At 34.8% G+C, this 19,020-nt stretch overlaps 1 protein-coding gene, 1 long non-coding RNA gene and 2 pseudogenes across 2 annotated transcripts in view; 3 read left to right on the top strand and 1 right to left on the bottom strand.

Annotated features, from left to right (window-relative positions):
• Nucleotides 1-2,241, top strand: part of LOC148952902 (uncharacterized) — a 22,841-nt pseudogene extending 20,600 nt beyond the window's left edge.
• Nucleotides 1-19,020, top strand: part of LOC148952893 (uncharacterized) — a 448,257-nt gene that overhangs the window by 126,153 nt on the left and 303,084 nt on the right. The window lies entirely within an intron of this gene.
• LOC148952901 (uncharacterized) lies at nt 5,214-7,753 on the bottom strand. Its single transcript, XR_016141614.1, has 2 exons — nt 7,517-7,753; nt 5,214-5,316 (listed from the first exon to the last, which is right to left on the bottom strand). It is a non-coding gene; the product is annotated as an uncharacterized LOC148952901 (long non-coding RNA).
• Nucleotides 16,828-18,265, top strand: LOC148952900 (uncharacterized; annotated as a pseudogene).

Below are 19,020 nucleotides of genomic sequence, written 5' to 3'. Positions count from 1 at the left end.
AAAATATTTTATATATAACAGTCAATAGAATTTTTGTCAGAGGCTTGGTCATTATGGTAAATTGAAAGTTTTCTACCCTTTGTTTTCTACTACTTTGCAAAAATTAAGTCAGTGTAAGTTTTGGATCTTATGCCCAATTTTAGAAAGCATATAAGTGTAATATAAATGGATTTGAACTATTGAGTGTATCTCCTTTCACTTGTTTTCTTATATGGAGAACAAATTCAATATTGAATGTTTGTTTATTTCATACTTGTGGCCCCAGTTTTTTTTTTTTTGTTTTCTCTTTTGCAACTGAATTTATACGAATCAATTTTTATTTTTAAAATATGACAACTATCCCATCTTTGTGGAAGTTCCCTATTGTATATACATATTATATAAATATTTTATTTTCGGGTCTCTCGCAAGTGGGAATTCTATGGCAACATTATCATTGTGTTACAGAATGGGACAATCCACAATTTCAGGCATCATAAAAGAAACATGCGAAGCAATTTGGAAAAACCTACAACCTATTTATATGAAGCCACCTTCCAAGGAAGATTTTTATGCAATAGCCAGAGATTTTTCCGAACTTTGGGACTTTCCACATTGCATTGGGGCAATTGATGGAAAGCACTGTCAAATTCAGTGTCCTTCTAATTCTGGTTCTGATTTTTTCAATTTCCATCAATTTTACAGCATAGTTTTGATGGCTGCTGTAGATGCTTGCTACAAGTTTATTTATATTGACGTAGGCGCTAAAGGAAAGGAAAATGACAGCACTGTCTTTTCTAGGTCAAGCTTTGGTACTGCTTTGTGCAACACACTACCCATCCCTGAGCCATCTTTGTTGTAAAACTCAGAGGATTTTTTCCCATTTGGTTTTGTTGTGGATGAAGTTTTCCCTGTTCAAAAATACTTTATGCTGCTGTATCCAAAGTATGGTAGCCTCACTTAACAACAGAAGGTATTTAATTACCAGTCTGTTACAGGCTAGAAGGGTGGTAGGAAATGCATTTGGGATAATGTCCATGATATTTAGAATCCTCAAAAGTAGTGTCAATTGCAAGCTGGAAACAATGGATCTGATACTGAAAACCACTTGCATCTTGCATAACTTTCTTTTAGGATCTGATTTGTCAAGACATAACTTCACCACCCTTGTTGACTGGGAAGTAAATGGGCAAATTATTCCAGGGTCTTAGCGCAACAACTCTAGCCTGCGTCAGCCAGAAATTTATCCAGTAATTTCTCATCTAGATATGTTATCCTAGTAAGAAATACCTTTAAGGAATATTTTACTGGTCCTGGATCTGTTCCGTGGCAGGATCAGTCTGTGCATAATGGGATATATTAGATTCAGTCAGTCAAATTTTTTTTTTCTCTTTCCAGTTTGCAATTGAGGCTATTTCCATAAAAAATGTATGTTAAATCAAAGTTATTAAAATGGTATTGTTTTCGGATTGGGGTAAACACTTGAATAGCATCTTAGTACAATTTAGTTTTTAATGATTAGCAATCTTCAAAGAGAATAGTGCTAGATAATCTTGAGGAATAGAAAAAAAATATTAGATGAAAATTATCTTTCTAGAACTCAAACTATTTTGTAGAAAAAACCCATTTATTTATTAAATTTTTTTTTTCATGGGTTCCTTGTGGCAATTTTGCATTTATCTTAAAAACTAATTTTGTTGTTATTATTTCTCAAATATATTTAAGAAGTTATTGAAATATAACGTTTTGTTCAACCCCAACTCTCCAATCAGATTCAAAGCCTGTTTTGGCTTCATTTTGAAATTGAAGCTATTTGCCACTGAATATGTAATGTTTCTTAAGCAAGACAATTTTTTTTCATTTTTTGTTTTTATTTAATTGCTTAACCCAGGACACCTCCTAAACCCCATAAAGTACAAACCTCAAGATGTTTCTTTTTTAAGCCCCTTTTTTTCCAGTACTAAAACATGCACAGAAAGGTATCAAAATTACAATATTTATTTTAAAAATTCGGCAAGAAAGAAAAAATTATCCAAATATTTTTTCAACAATAGCCATTCTATCTGTGCGAGTAATCTCCTTGTCTTTAGTGTCTACTTTATTCTTGTCTTCCGTAGTTTTTAGTACTATTTTAATTTGTGTTTTGGTAACATGTCACATATACTGGACTAGACAGGATTGTTTCTCCTATTAATGTTATTTAATTTTTGTCTTGCATAGTTATTGGTTTGCTTTAATGATTATTTGTTCATTTGGGGTCTAATTTTTGGGGTCTCCAATTACCTTCAAATGGATCACAGAGTTGATAGACAATTGGAATTGCCTCTATTCAGTCCCTTACACCATAGTTCTTCCTTAGGATGGATGATAGACAATCTATCAACCATTGTTTTATGTTTCTTAAAAAGTTATGCTAGCTTTGAATATAACAGAGACAATCTGTCTTGGCTTTACTCTAATTAGCCATGGCTCTCCAGTTTTTCATTATTTCCATCAAGTTTATTTTAATTCAGTTTTTTTCTTTTTCTTGTCCTTTGTTTTTTATTTTTTTTTTGTTTACTTTAATTAATTTTAATTACTAAATTTACTTGTTTTTGCCATCACTGCCCTTTACTATCTACGAACATGTATACTGATTATACTATAATATCAAAACAAATAAAAAAGTTATCTATCTTATCTATGTATCTTAAGCACAAAAACTAACAATAAGATTACCTACCATACATGATATATTAGGACCTAGACCTGATCAAATCCAAACACATCCAATTGAGGAAGCCATATTCGAATCAATCAACGAAAATTCTTGTAGAAGTAACTTACGACATATAACGCTTATAATTTAGTTTTGATAAGCATAATACGAGTTTATTTTAAAAAAAGAAAAAAAGCACAATTACTCAAGCTTATCAAGCTCTTGTTCAAAAACCTCCAGAGTAGCTTTCTGAATACGGATTTGGCTATTCAAGGGAAGGCCATCTAAGTTTTTTGCAAGCGTGCAACAAAATCCATAGTTTCTTGTCCCTTCCCACTCGTCCTTTTTATTGATCCTAGTTTCAAGAAACTGCTTGACAACAGACATGGTATGTTGTACATCTGCTGTCTGTTGTAATTCTTCTGTTGCAGTGGGGAGTCTTTTTCTTTTATTGTGAGAGTTGGAGGTGGAAGTAGATGAAGAGGTTGAAGTGGAGGTTCTTGGGTTATTGGGAGGTTAAAGCGTTATTGGGAGTGTTGGAGGTAGAAGTAGGTGAAGACTTTGGAGTAGATTCAAGGTGAACAAAAGTGGTTGGAATAGGAGAATAAATTGGGGTTGGTGAAGGATTTGACCCGCTTGGGATTTGCGGTTGGGATTTGAGATTATGATGACGGCTGGGGGGGAGGGGGAAAGATTTCACATTAAGAGTTTGAATTTGACATTTGGAGGATTGGGGGATGGGGGAAGATTTCACATGAGGAGCTTGAATTTGATATTTGGAGGATTGGGGGATGGGGAAAGATTTCACATGAGGAGTTTGATATTTGGAGGATTGGGGAATGGGTAAAGATTGCACATGAGGAGTTTGAGTTTGATATTTGGAGGATTGAGGAATATCTGAGTAGAGGTTTGATGTTGAGCTTCATCACTTGAAGTGGTAGTGGGTAGGTCTGTAAGTCCATCATCTCCAGAAAGCTGAATAATGACTGTCTCTTCAGTATGTGCCAGATTCCCTGATGTCTTGCAAGACAAAGTAAGTTGAAAATATTTTCATTTACACTACAAAGCACATATATTTTTAGTTTTTAACCCTATCTGTAGCTATCTTTGAAAACCAGAAAATTAAACAGTCTTATTTTTTTCACAGAAAGTAAACAGAACAGAAGAAAGATGCAAATGGTTGGTAGTTTGTCAAGGATTACTATTCCTTAATAGCCTTGCAATCTGCATTATTTGAATCCAATTTCCATAATATTAAATGTAGAGCTTTGGCCAACATTTATTAAATATTTTCTACTAAAAAATTGTCACTGGCAAATCTTTTGAAACGATTGAACAATCTATTTTGACGCCATTTCCTTCTGAACTTTTTTTTAAAGCTTGGTCAGGGGCGCATCCAGGATTTTTTGTGTGGAGGGGGGTGGGTCAAAATAGGTTGAGCCGATAAAAAAATTTTAGGGGGGGGGGGTAAAATAGGTTTATCCAATAAATTTGCATTAGGTGCAATTTTAATTAATGTAAACTTGAGTTAATTAATCAAATTACACAAATTTATACTACGCTGGGGGCACCCCCCACCAATCTGCCACTGAGCTGGGTGAATGTTTAATGCATATCAAGTCTTGTTCATAAAAAGCTACTGAAATATTGTGAACCTAAAGGTTATTTATGAAAGTATAATTATATATATTTCCAAAAGAATATTAGAGGGTCTAAGAGATTCAAATTTGCTTATTGGGTAAAGTATATCATTAAGAACAAAAGAAAACCTATTAAAACTAATTAAGAAAGAAGTATACATACATGGAAAATGAAAAAAAACACAAACACAGAAAGAGGGGGGAGGTTTTATTTAAATTATTCAAGGGAAAAAAATAAAAAATTAAATGGACAAGATGCATCACAAAGCAGTAAAATTTAAATGAAAATGGCTATAGCAACATACAAACAAATGAAAATAGACAAAGGAGCCCTGTTTAGTTCAGGACATATATCAGGAACCATGAAAAAAGGCAATAAACTATTTTGAAACCTCTCAGTAAGAGCACTGATTAGTGATTAAGTTAGTATGGGTGAGGTGGCTATGCAGGGGAACAGTATCTGGGGTTATGAAATTCATTGACAATATCCTCAATATGCATATTGAAATGATGGACTTAACAAAACGCAAGCAAATACTATCCCTTTATTTTTTGGTGGATTTATGATAAGGTTTTGTGTTTGGACTGGAGTAATGAATTACCCATCTTTTTTACCTTTTTTGTTTTATGTTATTTTAGTTATGTCTTCTCCACCACATTGAAATGCTCTGCTTTTAGGGTGAATTATTTATTGTGCTCAATAATAAATTTAAGGAAACCATTCCATGACATAGATATAAAGGAATGTTTTGAAAGGTAACGAAAAGTTTTCTTTCTAGATACCTATAAATACTTAATTTGTATAAACAATAAATGAAAACGATAAATCTTACCATTGGGGATTATGATGCTTCAAGAGAAATCGCATTGACCTAAAGTGAGGCCACTTTGAAAATCCCCAATCTTTGCCACCATCCCCACTTCTTTTGTTTTGTTGTGCATTAAGCTTCTTGAAAAATTCATTTCTCAGATACCTCCAGGTATTTTTGCACTATTCAACTGAAAACAAAAATGTTATAATAAATTGAAGGTCCTTAGTAGATTGTTAATACATTACTGAAGTTGGCACAAATAAAAAGTACTAAGGTCTACTACACATAAGGGGTATGACGGATGAGTAAATCTTTAATAATTAGAGGTGACTACACATAAATATTAACAGTAATATGTCAACAAAATATTTTATGATAAAATACAGTCATCATCTATAGGAAATGACCAATAAGGTTTCAATAAAATATTTTAGGATAACATGCAGTCATCATCTATAGGAAAAATTCTTTCCAGTCACAATAATCATTAAAGGATTTGATCAAATCATCAGATGCAACACATCTCTAACCAACTGCAAATGTAACATAAAGAAAAATTAAGAAAAACTTGAATTCCTCTACAGTTTGAAAAATTGGGCTTCTTGAAAAAATTTATTACTTTGCAACCTGAACTCAAAAGAATACTCGAATAGAATCACAATAAACTTCTATTTTGCAACCCAAACATTCTAGATACATGTAAATTGCAAGACACACCCAAGTATTTGCAACTAGCTAGCATGCAAAAAAAAAAAAATGCATGCAAGACAAAGAGTTAAAAGGAGACAAAAAAGTTAGTTGGGAACGACTTTTCTTCTGGCATTCTTATTTGGACTAAGAGCAAAGCGTCAATATAGCAATGTCCAAATTTTTCAAAATATATACAAAATGAAAAATGAGTTTCAAATAGTTTTGTTTAAGTAACCGGACTGAATTTATGCAATTTTTGCCAAATTATTTACTGAGATTGTATTGTCTGATTATCTTTGTGTGAGTATCTAAATAAAATTATTGCTTATTATTTTGTCTTTATTTGTATAATGAGATCCAAGAAAGAAAGGAAATGAACAAAGCTACAATGATCTATCTGTTTTTTTACACAGATTGAAGGGGCAAACCTCCAAGCTTTGACAAATCCAATCTTACTTTTGGCTCCTTTTCAAAGGGGACTTTCTTTGGATTCTTTTCCATCCAACTAAAAGCAGTAGGGGCAGCATCAGGTACAAGTGACCTTCCTCTTAGTCTACATACATAGGGGGAAATCATGCAGCTGTGCAGACTTTTTGCAATAAATCTTATACTAGCCAATAAACACATGGTAAATATATAATATGGACTAAACATTTGGGAAAGGTTGGGTTCGAATTGAAGGTATAGATGCATGGTTGATCCTCTACATAAGGAAACATGTTAAGAAAATAATAATTCATAATATGCAGAAGAATCCTAGTTAACATATTCTGAAGGGGAAGAACCTTTATCTTCAATTCTTTCCTTGTTTTTCTAAGAAATTCATGAATTTCTTAGAACATATACATAAGGCTGTACCCAGGATTTTTTTCTGGGTGGGGGGGTGGGAGGGGGTTTAATCCTCCCCCTGGGTATGACCTTGAATACATATTGACAAAGTACATACCCCACTCCCTTAATGTGTAAATATATACCCAGAATTGTATTCTGGATCTAAATACAACCTTCATTTGCATCACAGATAAAAACTATGCCCATGCCTAAATCGATCAAAATCAGATTATGTATTTGCAGGTCATGGGCGTGGGGGTAAAGTTGATCTGTGATGCAAATGAAGAATAAATTTGGATTCAGGATGCAATTCTGGGACTAAATTTGCATCTTACAGGGGTTGGGGTACATAGTTTGTTAATATATAGGTTCTAAAAAATTCATGAATTTATTAGGAAAACTGGAAAAAGAAGTGAAGATAAAGATTCTCCCCTTGCAATATATGTTAACTGGGATTATTCTGCATATTCTGAAGTAAGAACTGTTTTTTTATTAAGTTTCCTTGTGCGGAGGACCAGCTCTGCATCTATACTGAATTTAATTAGCAACAATAGGAATTAAGCTAGCCTATCATATTTGGAAAAAGCATAAATAGCCTAGGCTAGGCATTAAGTTTTATGTTCATTGGTCAGATAGGCTATGTAGATTATTCCATATTTACCAATATATGTTAAAAACTGCAAATTTGGGCAATCACATCAGTAGCCTACAACAAATGCTGCAGTTGTAATTGCATTCAAACCCTTCCTAAAGGTTTAATTTGTATAATGAGCCAACTGTTCATAAAAAAAAAACAAATAAAAAGCAAAGGCAAGCCTATAAATCCTATTTATGTGGAAAAGAGAGTATATAAGACAGTAGGCTACCTGGCTGTCCAATTTCAACAGCTATTTGATTCCATCGGTCATTTTTAAATTTTGCATTTTTATAACTATTATTGCTTGTATCATACAGACAAGGATGGTTTTGGACAAAAGCAATCAAGTCCATATATGCTTCTACTTTCACATTAACTCTTTCAGGGCTTTGATCAGTCATTTTTATAATCTTCTCATTCCTCTTGAAGGTAAAATAGGTTTTTCCCTTTGTAAAATCAGAAATCCTATCACCCTCATAGGGTTGAGTTAAAAAAATTTCAACTAAAAAATCCTATCGCCCTATGAGGAAAACCTCATAGGAATCCTATCACCCTCAAAGGATTTGATAAAATCCTACGCGTCTGATCGAACCTTTAACCTGAAATGATGATAATAATGTAAAATAAGTTAAAAATCTTCCGTTCAGATTTTTGGTCAGGTTAGGAAAGTTCAGACGTTTTAGAGTAAGTTCAGACGTTTGGGGAAAACGCATGGGATTTCCTATAGGGAGAATGTTCACACTTATCAAAACTGTGAGATTGAAAATATTGGAAAAATATTCGAACATCAGAAATCATGACTGAAGATACAGACTTAGCGGGGGGGGGGGGACAGAAGAACATATGAAATTAAATTACTTATTTTGAATTTGAGACACTTTAAAGTTATCCAAATCAAACGCCACGGAATTCAAAAGGCCAAACTATAGCTGTAGTGTGGAAGGAGATACAATCTTGTCAATTTGGAAGGACTTGAAGAATATTTGTTGCAAGAAGAGGAAAGTGGGCAATAATGGAGCCATCAGGGGCTCCGGTCAAAATCCCCTATGGCTACCAAAATATGCAAGGGCTAACAACAATGCATGTAGTTAACCAGTATGGGCAAATGTTTATACCAATCCAATCTAATAGCCCTAATAACATGTGTTTACCCAGCGTATCATCCTATGTACCAATGGTACCCACGCAAAATAGATATAGTCCACTACTTGATCAGGAGTATCCACCCTTACCAAGTAGCAGAGAAGCATGCAATGAACAGGAAATAGACATGTTCGATTGTGTTAACCCCTATATTGCAGAAGGTATGAACACTGAAATAGACAAATCAGCTACAAAAAGAAGAGCTACAGATGTGGAGTGTCAACAACCTCAAACGAAAAAGTATAATTCAGTGAATAATGGTGGAGTCTCATCCCAGATTCCAAAAGATGGGAGGAAAGAGGTAAATATGGCGTCAAAACAGAGACAGTGGGTGTCAGAAAAATTAAATATCAACAAAGAATATGAAATACAAGAAGAAGGGCTTTTCAAGATCGGAATGGTCATTGAAGTAAAGGAGGAAGAGGAATCAAACAGATTCCCAGAAGATTTCAGACTCTCAAAGTTCATGAAAGAACTATTAAAAGAAAACAAGTTTGAGTTCGAAGTTTTGGCTGAAAGAAGGAAAATGTTTATTTTTGTGAAAAATGACATAGCAGCTGAGAAAATTTTGAAGCAAAGTCGAATGTCTGGCTTGGCAATAGAGGCCAAGAGAAAAGGTGAGATAGTAAGTGGGATAATAAAGGGATTACCCTTTGAAGTTTCAGAGCATGATATTTTAGATAGTTTAGATAGCCCAATTGCAATAATTGGGGCCAAAAGGCAAAAAAGATTTAATAGAGAGACTAGAAAAATGGAAGACAGTCTTGCAATATTGCTAACATTTGAAAATAATTTCCTTCCTCCTGTTGTCTGGATGGGGGGGGGGAGGAGAAGGATTGTACATGAATATAAGAGACAATTACTACAATGTCATAAGTGCCAAAGATATGGACATGTAAAGAAATATTGCCCAGCAAAAGAAGAAATTTGCCTACGATGTGCTGGCAAGCATATATCTGGACTGTGTCAAATGAAGAACAACAATCTACAAAATAAAACATCTTTATTTAAATGCATCAATTGCTATGGTAACCACCCATCAACTTCAACGCAATGTAGTGTCAGACAAAGAAATACCGAGATTCTAAAAGTTGCTGAAAGACATCAAATGAGTTTTAGAAGAGCTGAAATAGTTTATAGGTCATATGCTGAAGTGACTAACAAACAGACATATAAAGAACAAGCAAGAATCAACGTGTCTCTTAGGGATAAAGAAATTGGTCAGATGCAGCAAAGAATAGTGAGTAATATTATAAACAAGATTGTGATTGGTCTAGTGTTGTCACCAGAAATTTTAAGCATAGAGAACTTGCCTGTGAGGGACAAAGTAGATAAACTCTGTAATTTTATTGAAAGTTTGGGAATCATGCAAATGAACAGCAGCCTTATGTTGAATCAGTGTGTAAATAAATTATACATAAAAATTATGTCTTGGAATGCAAGATCATTAGATAAAGTGAATAAGGATTCAGTACTAGACTGTTGCATTAAGAATAGTATTGACGGGTTTTGTATTCAAGAGACTTATTTGAAACCAAATATAAATCCATCATTCAGAGATTATAATATAGTGAGATTAGATAGATGGAATAAAGAGAGAGGTGGAGTGATTATTGGTATTAACAAGGAAATCAACTATATCCCAATTGATTTGTCAATACAAGAGGATTATCATATGGAGGTTGTTGAATGCAAAATACATCTTAAAAACAAAGTAAAGCTGAATATATTCAATATTTATATCCCAGACGGTAATTTACTTTTAAGTGATCGAGGTCAAGAAAAAATTATAGAGACAGAGCCTGGAGGGGAGAAACTAATGATTATAGGTGATTTAAATGCACACAATGGTCTTTGGTGTGGATGCGGAAGTGGTAATAGAAATGGTTCAAGGTTCAAGGTTTAATTTTAAAATATCTGTACAAAATAGACATAAATACAGGGTAAACGCCGGAGACACAAGGTCGAATGACGAAAACCCGGTACATTAATCGGAATAAACCTGTTTAACAACAAAATAATGAATAAGAGTTATTCCATGACTCACCAATAGACGGACACCCACCCCACGAACCCACCGACACCGGGCAAAGATCAACCCAAAATACCAATAAAAGAAAAAAAAAATACCAACGGGCGAATAAGGGTAACCGATAACCGGCATCTCACAGGGCAAAACACCCAACAAAACAATAATATCAAATGTACCCAGATTTTCAATATATTATTAATTCTTAAAATTATTTATAAGGATAGAATGAAGTTGCTTTTTTATATTTGGAAGAGATTTGCTGCAATCAATAAATGGTAGATGAACACACCATGAACCCGTGATTGAAAATAAGGGCGAGAACCGTGATCTCTCTGTGCTTAATTTTAGGTGCTGAATATTCCATTAATGTTGGGTTTCATAAGAATGGGCATGTTGCAGAGGGAAAAAATTATTCGAACGAAAGTACGTAGGTAGTTCCGACCGGTCATATTTTATCTTAAATAAAAAAGAATTGAGGGTGAATATATGTGAAACAGGCAAAATATTAGTTAGAAGATATAGAGTTTCAGTTTTACTCTAATTAGGATACGAAGACGGTGATGGTAAATATTTCTTTAAAATTAGAAGAGCCCGGTTTTGAAGAATTTGTATCGGTTTCACATGACATCTGAATGTTGCCAAATATATCAGAAGACAATACGTAAGATGAGAATGAACCAACGCAAAATAAATTAGACGTAGGATTTCATATGGAAAAAAATGCTGAAACCTTCGCATTATACCAACCCCCTGAGCAACTTTAACCCATAATCTATTACAATGTTCTTTATATGACAGATTTTCATCAATAATAATACCCAGATACCGGAATGAAGTTACCCTTTGAATTTGAATATTTGTAGCATGATCAAATATAGTTGAAATTCCTTGAGCATTCTGCCCAATTCTACTATAAATGATAAATTTGGATTTTGATGCATTTAGTGACAAACGATTAGCTTTTAGCCATACAAGAAGTTGTGAAAATACGATTTGCAGCTTCTCATTGAGATCCTCTTCCGAATATCCAGTAAGTGATAATCCGGTATCATCAACGAAAAGAACATTCAGACCAAGGTTTTCTGTCGCTGATGGAAGGTCATTTATATATATTAAAAAAAGCAGTGGTCCCAGGATTGAGCCTTGCGGGACACCAATATTTGACAACAGACATGGATCCGAAACTGTGCCGTTGATCATAGTCACTTGAGAGCGACGACTTAGGTAAGATGCGATAAAATCGTGCGCTGGTCCTCGTTTTCCACCGTGGTTTAATTTATACAACAATATTTCATGGCTTAACGAATCAAAGGCCTTCTCAAGGTCCAAAAATATACTCGCCGGGATCCATTTTTTGTCCACACACTCGTGAATAAATTGTACCATAGTTAATATAGCATCCTGAGTACTATGCTCTTCTAAATCCATATTGAGTTTTTGAAAAATAATCTTTTGAACAGAGAAAATTATACATTCGATTATAAAAACAACGCTCCATTACTTTAGAAAAACCCGAAAGAATAGAAATGGGTCTATAATTTGAGCAATATAGTGGTCACCACTTTTATATAGTGGTAACACTTTCGCTTTTTTAAAAGAATCCGGAAAAGTTCCAGATCTAAATGACAGATTTATTAAATGACGCATAACTTAATTAATACTAGGAAAAATGGTTTTCACAATATTGGTCGACGACTCATCAATCCCCGGGGAAGTTTCATTATTTAAAAGCTTAACAACCTTAGCAAGCTCTTCTTGTGTTTACTGAGTTAAAAAAATAGAATTCTCAGAAGGACTTCCTAGGTACTTAGGATAATTATATTGCCCATGGGACATATTATGTTGGAGCTTATTAGCTATTGACTGCCCGATTGACACGAAATAAAAATTTATATAATTTGCCATTTCTATTTCCCTTTCAATTGTATTACCATGGACATCCCGTATTTTTGATGGTGAGGAAGACGTCCGCGATCGATTTAAACATGAGTTGATTAGTTCCCAAGTTTTCTTTGGGGACTTACTTACTTCATTAAAAGAATCGAAATAAAATTTCATTTTAGCATTGCGTATTATTTTTGAAAGTAGGTTTTTATAATTTTTGAAGGTTCTTCTATTTTCTTCACTTTCGAAAGAAAGTTATGTTTTATTGATGTCAAAAGGGCTGGCAATATCCATGGTTGGATGGGTTGAATATATTTCCGTTTTCTTTTTTTTACTCTTGGGCACGACTCATCAAGTGCAGCATGAAATCCCTCTAAAAATAATCCGTCACAGAGTTTATTTCATCAGCATGAAATACAGGATACCAATCAGTTAAATTCAGTTTATCCTTTAAACATACTAGATTTTTTTTATTAATAAATCAGGGTTGCTGTTTCTGGTGATTTTATTTTATGAATCTGGTATCTCACATCAGAAATTAAAAAAAAAATGATCAGAGAAATCCGTCAGAACAACCTGTGAAGACGTGGCTGGTGTTGTTAAAAATATGTTGTCAATGAGAGTTGCACTAGTCGATGCAACACGCGTTGGAATTGTACACGAAGGAATTAGGGAATTCGATGACATTAATGTAATAAATTATGTTGTATGGGTATTTTCATTAAATTCTAGTAGATTTATATTAAAATACCCCATAACCACAAAATCCTTATCATCCAAAGATGCTATTAAAGACTCCAGAGATTGCAAAAAAAGCGGTATTGGGGCCGACGGGGGCTTATACACAACACAAACTTGAATTTTTTTAGTCCCAAACCGACATTCAACCGGCAGTATTCCACACACTTTTTCAACATTATATTTTTCCAGTTCTGGCAGTCGCTCAAACTGCGCTCCATCATTCAAAAATAACCCAAGACCACCTTTTTTATGGACTAGTCGATTCTTATCAACGAATTTATGTCCCGGGATTTTCACATTATAATGTGTCTTATCATTAATAAATGTTTCACAAATCCCCAAAATGTCAATTTGATTTGCTGGCAATAAATTTGTTAGTTCATCAATAGAACTCATGAGTCCTTGTAAATTCACAAACCCCATTCGCAATGAATTATCTTCAAATCTGTTTATGTCATCAGGAAAAACGTAGGCTACGATGACGGTTTTATTTTAGAAAAAGTGTTATTTTCTCTTTGACCGAATACATGAAAAGTTTCAGAAAGTAAAGATAGGTTAAGGGGTTTCCCCTCCAAAGCCACCAGTCTATCAGTCCCCCCCGCACCCGCAAACTTTAAAGTCAACTAAGTAATAATCGAAAGATCCCACCCCGCGCCAGTAAGCCCGCGTGATAAGGAGCCCGTACCACTGCCGAGTCATGAAAACCAACTATCCTTATCATACTTCGAGAAGACCCAAGTTGAGAAGGTATAAGTAGAACAGAAATAACTGGGGAAGAAATAATCAAAATAAACTTGAACCGAGCTAGCCTAAATAACACATCAACATAAAAAATCAACATATCTCAAACACAAAAAACGAAACAATTATCAATCTAGAGCGGGATTGATCTAACATCATACACTAGTCGCCTTTAATATTTCTTATGCTTTTGCCCACTGCGAATCAGAATCCGATTTATACTCTAGCCAGAGTTTAGCCCCTTTTTGTTTCACTCATGTGAGTTGCGCGGATCCATTCTCATGCATTTCCTTACCCTGAGTCAGTAACTTGTTTCTAATAGAGTTTAATTTGGGTGGCAAGTCCGTGCAAATCCGGACCCCAATTCCTTTCAGCTTTGATATTGAACTGAAGATTGATAGAATATCTTTTTCTGTCGACACTTAAAAAAACTGGAGGGGTGTACGGCTTACGGCTAGACACATTCGTGAGAACTGACTGTTGGTTTTTCTCTTTCGGTAATTCGAAGATGATTAAGTTGAGTTTTCGGTCTTTTACTTCGATTTCCAGCAGTTTCGTTTCGACTGTATCAAACTTTGATTCTTGCTCCTGAAGCTGGCTTTCTAGACAAGCAATCTTCGCATCACGAGACTTCGATTCATTTTTCAAAGTCTGAACCTCATCCAAAATCAAGGACAGTGTAACAGCAAACTCTTTTTGTTGGTTAATTATTAGATCCAGTTTCTTTCCCAGGGCCTTCATTCCATCATCAAAAGTCTTCTGGCTGACTGACGACATATTTCCTTAGCTATAAAATCCGCTCTCAGGTGATATTTATGTTCTCATTTAGAATTTCATCAAATACAGATTTACTGGCAAGTATCCAAGCAGTATCCAAATGACAGAGTCTAAGACCGGTATAACTAGTCAATTAAGTTCACTCGTTGAATGATAGATCGCTATGTCTCTAATTTAAAAGATTCTGACGTCACAGCTATAACAATTCACTAATACACAGTAGTGGTCAAACTTGTTATTTACGCAAGCTAAGCTGTTGAAATTTTAAGCATGTGTTTTATCCGACTGAATTGAAACTTATTTAGCTGTTAACTCTATGAACTCTAATTCAATACAGAACAATCTTTGAATTTTTAATGAAAAACTCAGATTTCTGCCTGTTTACTCCAAAGGATTTACCAACTAGAATCAATAGCAGAACAGGAAGATCAGTGACCATAGACTTGGCCATAGGATCAGCTTCATTGGCACCAAAAGCATCAATAACATTTGACATGGAATCCACCCCTATATAGTGATCATTTTCCCATTATGGTAGAGATTTCTCAAGATAATAGTAAATGCAATAATCATGAAGAAACCAGCAAAGTGAATTTAAAGACGATTAACTGGGAAGATTTTAAGAATAAATTACAAGAAACAGACGTTCAGTCACAAGTGAACGGTTGTGAAGATGTCAATGGAAAGATAGATGTATTTCAAAATTCACTCTTAGAAATAGCACGAGATTTGGCTCCAAAAAGTAAAAGAGGTCCTATTCACCGCGAACTGAGTGTTTGGTTGAACAATGAATGTACAGTTCCAAAGAAACAGCTATTAGAGGCAAGAAGAAGGTACAATCAGCTTCCAAACTTTGAAAATTTTTTAATGTGTCACAGAAGATATGCAGTCTTTAGGCGCCAAACAGTGGAAGCAAAGAAAATTTCGTATCAAGAATTCGTGGAGAAGTTGGATTTTAGACAGCCTGCAAGTAGTGTGTACAAAACAGTGAAAAAAATTGATTACAGGAAAGACAGATGATAATGGTAACCCACCCTTGACTGTTATTGGAGAGGAGTTAGGGGAAGAACAAGAAAAAGCGAATAAAGCAGTAGATTTTGTAGAGCCAGTGATTGGAAGACCAGACGATTTTAAGGATGATGAAAAATTTACATTTGCTAAGGTAATAAGACTCTCTAAAATAGAAAATGATATGGATTATAACAGATATTTTACGGTAGAAGAGTTAAAGAATGTGATTCAAAAGTTACCATTACCAGCACCAGGTTTAGACATGATTTACCCACAGTATGTCAAACATTTAAGTGACAAATGGATAAAAAATTGTTAAAAATTATTAACAAAGCCTGGGAAGACGGAAAATTTCCAAAAATATGGAAGGATGGGGTAGTTACTATGATTCCTAAACAAGGCAAAGATAATTCAAAAATGGATAACTTAACGATGATTACTCTACTACCTGGGTTAGGAAAATTTTATGAACGAATGGTTAAGGAGAGGCTTACATGGAAAGTGGAAAAAACAAACACTTTGAAAGATGTTCAATATGGGTTTAGAAAGAACAGATCTACTATAGAAGTATTACAAATGTTTGTAAATGATGCAGTATATTGTTTGGAAAATAGAAAAATCTGTTAAGCAGTTTTCTTTGATGTGAGTAGTGCTTTTGATAGTGTGGTTCATCGACATATACAAGAAGGAGTGATTGCAGCAAAGGTTAGAGGACGTTTACTAAGATTTTCTTATGATTATTTACGTGAACGAGAAGTGACAGTAAAAGTGGGTAAAGCATATTCGAAAAGAAAGGTACTGAAAAAACGTGGCGTACCACAAGGCTCCTCATTGGGGCCAGATTATTACAGTATAAGTGAATTTGATATACCACTGGATACAGCAGAGGATAGAGCTGAGACTTTCGCTGATGATAATGCAATGTGGATAATGTGTGATAGTGTCGAGGAGGGGCAACGAGTGGCCCAGGAGAAAATAAAATTAATGGAAACGTGGGCCATGGAAAATTGTGTGCAGTTTCCGGTCGAGAAAACCAAAGCAATGGTAATCACGCGAACAAAAAGGACTCTGCTCTTTGTCTTTTTCTAAATGGGGAACAAATTGAAACCGTGAATCAATTTGAATGGCTTGGAATTACCATTGATAGAAAGCTGACGTTTAAAGCTCATATAAGACAGTTAAAGAAAACATGTGCCAAAAGAGTAAATATTATGAAAATGTTATGTGGAGCAAAGTTTGGCCCAAAGCCCGACTTTTTGATGAAATTTTATATAAAATACATAAGAGCGAAATTGGAATATGGAGGAATAATTTATATGGCAGCGTCTAAGTACTTGTTAGAGGAATTGGAAACTATATAATACAGTGCTTTAAGGACAGCTTTTGGAGCGAGAAAGACAACTTCACAGAGCTTTCTCGAATCAGAAAGTGGGATTGAGAAGCTAGGTAGCAGGAGAGACATAGCAACATTAAAATTTTTACTGAAGACATGGATATCTGACCAGTCGAATCCAATTAAATCAAGAATGCTAAAAGAGGGAAGGTTGTGGTGTTCATGGAAAAAAACTATTCGGTATTGTGAGGGCAAAGGAGATAATGGAAGAGTTTCAAATGGATTGTCAGTTGAAATCAATTTTGAGAGTGTCCAATATGTTCATAACCCCTCAGTGGAAATCCATGCCATACCAGTGCAATACTGAATTTGAAAAGTGGGATAATCTAGATTATGATCAATCATTCAAGATGACAAAAGAAATGCAATATCTTGACACTGTGGATATCTTCACAGATGAATCCAAAGTGGATAATAGAGTGGAGGCTGCTTTTGTAATTCCCTCCAAGAGTATAGTTAAATTGATTAAATTAAGCGATGTAACTACAGTTTTTCAGGCAGAAGTAGTTGCAATAGCCAATGCAGTGAGATACATAATATATTTGGGACCAACAGGTGAAAAATATAGAATCTGTTCGGATTCAAAAAGTGGTTCCGAGGCAATCAAGAATATTTATCTAGCAAATAAAGTAGCTCCTGAAGTGATCTTTTGCCATGAGGAATTATAGAAACTATTGAAAAAGGGAGTAACCATCACGTTGGATTGGGTACCGGGGCATGCGAACATTAATGGAAATGAAATGGCTGTCACTGCAGCAAAACAAGCATCCATAGAAGACGGGCAAACACTTGTAGATATCACGCCCAGGATGGTTAATCAAATTGGAGAAGTGATAAAGAAATTGAGAATAAAGACATTCGAGGACAGCCGTGCGTTCTCAACAAATATGTTAGTTATACAAAAGAAAGAAAGGCAATTTGAAAAGAAAATATATGGACCGCTAAGTAAATCTGAAGCCAGGGTGATATTCAGACTAAGGTCAGGTCATGCAGGAATTCAGAAATATAGAGCCCGTTTTTATAATGAAGATCCGAGATGTGCATTTAGTGGAAATGAGGAAACGGTAGAACATGTGTTATTTGAATGTGATGGAACAGAAGACAGGAGGAAGGATATTAGACAGTTTATAAGAGAAAAAAGAATTCGACAGAGTAGTGACATACTAAATGGAATGGGCTTGAACAGTGACTGTGCTGATGGACTTATATTGATATGAAAGTTTATAAAGGATATTAATCGGATACATCATATGTAAACCCAGTGGTATAGTGACTACAAGAAACCTCCTGAGTCCTTGTAGGAAGAGAGGAACAACCATCCATTTCAATTCAATACAGACTTGGGGCTTTGGAGGAAAACAGCTCAGCGTGGTATAATTTTTTTGATTTGAGGGTTTGATATTTTTTTTTTGTTAAGTGGTGTGTTTTATGCAGGTAAATTGGGATCCACATGACTCCCCTGGAGTGGTGGTGAGGCCAAACGCAGTTGATCTGAATAATGAACAAGGGCAGGCCCCCATGTACACAACATTTATTTCCACAAGTATTGCCTATGTCTCAAGCTATACAGTATCAGGGTCAGGTTATACAACAGACACCAGGATTTAATCAGGCAAGACAATCACCACATGTCACAAGTCCAGCCCCCCACAATAGTCACTACAGTCAGCATCAAATTTATATTTCACCACACTCTCAAAATAGATTCATTGCTACAGTCCCTACATCAAATTCACTTGAAGTTTTGAATTCAACAGCTGAAAATTACCCACCTCTTCCCTCTGATGAAGCCATGAATCTAGGTAGTGCAAACCCTAAAGAAGTGGAGGGTATCATAAACTTTCCTAATCTAGGACTATCTCATGACTTAGGAAAACAAGCCAAAAGAGCTATATCCCCAACCCTCCTTGAGAAAAACAACAGAGTTGTCGCTATACAGCCCCTCCTAAGTACCAGCCAAAAAATAAGGGAATCCAGATTTTAGATAGATTTGACAATAGAGTCATCTTGT

This window comes from Artemia sp. Qi Xiang Cuo, chromosome 4, assembly GCF_049724085.1.
Source record: "Artemia sp. Qi Xiang Cuo chromosome 4, ASM4972408v1, whole genome shotgun sequence".
NCBI classification, from domain to species: Eukaryota; Metazoa; Arthropoda; class Branchiopoda; order Anostraca; family Artemiidae; genus Artemia; species Artemia sp. Qi Xiang Cuo.
Note: the sequence above shows the minus strand (reverse complement) of the source record. Positions and strands in the feature narration are given on the sequence as shown.